The following is a 3,113-nucleotide window of genomic DNA, read 5'->3' as shown; positions in this document are numbered from 1 at the left end:
GGGTTGTTACAGATACCTTCTGTATCGATGCATTGTGATTGCCAAGCTGTAACAGCTATTGCCAAAAATAAATCTGTAGTGGGAAGAGTAGACATATCCGATTGAGACATAATGTGATAAAGCAACTGTTGAGAGATAGAATTATTTTCATAGATTATGTGAAGTCAGAAGTGAATTTGGCCGATCCTCTGACTAAACCTTTGGGAAGAAAATTAATATCTGAAACATCAAGGGGAATGGAACTTTTGCCAATTTGAGTTATATCAACTATGATGGTAACCCGACCTATGTGATTGAAGATTCCATAAAGTAGGTTCATATGGGTAATAACAAGTTATTAGTTGATCAAATGTGCACTATTAAATTATATCTCTTCCTATGGTGTGTGCATATATAGTGCAAGACTGCAAGGAATGGGAGACTGAGTTATTAAACTCTTAATCTAATCCATAGCCTAATTTTAGGTAGTGTATTGCGCTGCAGAATACACTTGATGGATGGACCTATATAAGTGTGGAGTGGGGTCACTCCTATGAAATTTATGGCAAAAAATTTCTAGAGCACTCATGAAAACCAGGCACGTGCATGGCTTAGAAGCGCAAAACTGCGATAAACAACAAAGTGTGTGGGGGGTATAATGTGATAGATAAGACACTAAACTTACAAAAGAATTCTTAGTTCATAGAAGTTTTGAACTTCACCAATTAGTCAGTAAGTTTAATCTTATTTTATCTAGGTCTGGTTCATAGTCTAAGAGATACCAGATGCAACGCGTTATGCTCATTTGTGAAGACCCAGGAATTTTTTTTATTATGATATTCTTTTTGATCTACGTGGAGGATTGTATAAAAAATAATATTTTTAATATCTCAAAAAGAATGAATATTTTAATATTTTTAATATCTCAATATTTATTAACATTGAATGGGTATTGAAATCAGTTATATTTTTTGTAATCTTAAAATCGACTAAAGGTCTTGTCTGTTTGCTAATATTAAATGTGATAATAATTTCCTTTAACTTTTAAAGGGAATGGTTATAACAGTTTCTTTTTTGGAATTGAATTCTTGGATTTGAATTCTTAATAATCCATTTTGGTTTCAAATTCCGTTTTACCATTGAATTTTTGAAATTAAATTTTTAACATTTCTTTCATGAATGATGTATCTTCTTTGGACTATATATAAAGCCATCTACTTGTGTTTGTGTTCAGGGTTGGAGTGTGAAAAATAAAGTTAAAAACTTTTCGTCCCTTTTTTTGTGGTGGGTTTTTTTTATATAATCTTTATTGTTTCTGCTCCTAGTTATACTAGAATTGCTTGTTGAATCCTGTGGAATATGCCTAATAATATTCATCTCGGTGTAGGTGAAATATCCTTAAGGACAGTATCTTTAACACGCCTCAAGCTAAACCTTCTATTCTTCATAATCATCCAATTTTTACAACAGTCATATGGGGTTTGAGAGTCGTGTTTAGGGGGAGAACTTTACGGGACAAGTGTTAGAGTATCACTTGTGTTTGCCTCTTTATGAGGTTGTTCTCTCGATATTCTATACTCTTTTTTTATATAGTGGATTGCTCATTTCCACCGTGGATGTAGGTCAGTTGACCGAACCACGTTAAATGGATGTGTCTCTTTAGGTATATTTATCTTTGTCGTCTGACTTATCGTCGTTCAAGTGTTGCTTTACTAGCTTCCGCATGACACCTGATTTTTTCAGTCTTAACAAGTGGTATTGGAGCAAGGATCAAGATAGGTTCATCTTGGCGGGTTTAGGTCTAGTCGTAACATATTTAACGATAATCGTGATTTTTGTCTGAAAAATTTGACCGTTGTGCTACGCACGTTGAGACAAACTTTGTGGTGGAGATTTGGAGATGCGACCTGTTAAAGGCTATGTGAAGAAGGTGGATCAAATTTATTTTGTCAGAAAATTCAGACCAAGGGGGAGAATTGTTAGGCGTTTGTCCAGATTTTGCTATCATAATTGGTTTTCCTATCTCATGAAGGAAATGACAACATATTTACCATAATTGGGTTTTTCTTTTCCCAGAAGGAAAATATAATTCTTCCATATTTAGCTAGTCCCTTTTCTTATAGGAAAAGGTTTGAACTTCTATAAATTGATTATCCTTCATTCTCATTCAGTAACATCCACAATGTAGTCATATGGGGTTTGAAAGTCGTGTTTAGGGGAGAACTTTATGGGACAAGTGTTAGAGTGTCACTTGTATTTGCCTCTTCGTGAGGTTGTTCTCTCGATATTCTGTACTCTCTTTTTATAAAGTGGATTGCTCATCTCTGTCGTGGACGTAGGTCAGTTGACGAACCACATTAAATATTTATGTCTCTTTTGATATATTACTCTTTGTCGTCTGGTTTATCGTTGTTCAAATGTTGTTTTGCTAACTTCCGCATGACACCTGACTTTTTTATCCTAACAGCTGCATCATCTCTAAATTGTAGATGTATTTACAAGCTGCTCTAGAAGCTATATTATCATATTCGTTTTTAAGGCCCTTTGAGAGTCTCTGGTTTTAAAATCTTAATACCAGAGTTTCAGAAATACATACAGCCAAATTGAACCTGTTGCATTTTCAAAGTGTTAGGCAAGCAAACCAGCGACTATAGTTTATCATAGTTAGTTCAGTAGGTTTGTTTAGTTAAATTTAATTTAGGAGCTCCATCAATATCTCATTTAAATTTTGAAAAAGCGTCAAATATATCCCTTTACTTTAATATATAATTCATATTTACCATCTATTATGCTATCAAGCCAAATCTACCTTCACCATTAGCAAAGTTTTCAAATTTACCCTCTAATCTAACATAAAGCCCCAAATCCCAAATTTCTTCTATTTGCTACTACAATTTTTTTTTCACAAATTAGTTATCTCCTACATGTACTCTACCAGAGAAGAAAATATCCTTGACAAGTTGCTTTCTTCTTCCACTTGATTATTTAGAGCAGGAAGACTTTCCAAACTCGCCACCTCCAGGCATGAGAATACTAGTAAATATTTCTTTGAAAGTATGTTCTGAAGTTGAACATAAATATAAACAGATCATTTAATTTAGAATTTCTCAGACAATACTACAGAATCATATGTC

Source organism: Nicotiana sylvestris, chromosome 6, assembly GCF_000393655.2.
Source record: "Nicotiana sylvestris chromosome 6, ASM39365v2, whole genome shotgun sequence".
In the NCBI taxonomy this organism is placed as follows: Eukaryota; Viridiplantae; Streptophyta; class Magnoliopsida; order Solanales; family Solanaceae; genus Nicotiana; species Nicotiana sylvestris.
The sequence above is the reverse complement of the archived record's forward strand: the minus strand, read 5'-3'. Positions refer to the sequence as shown.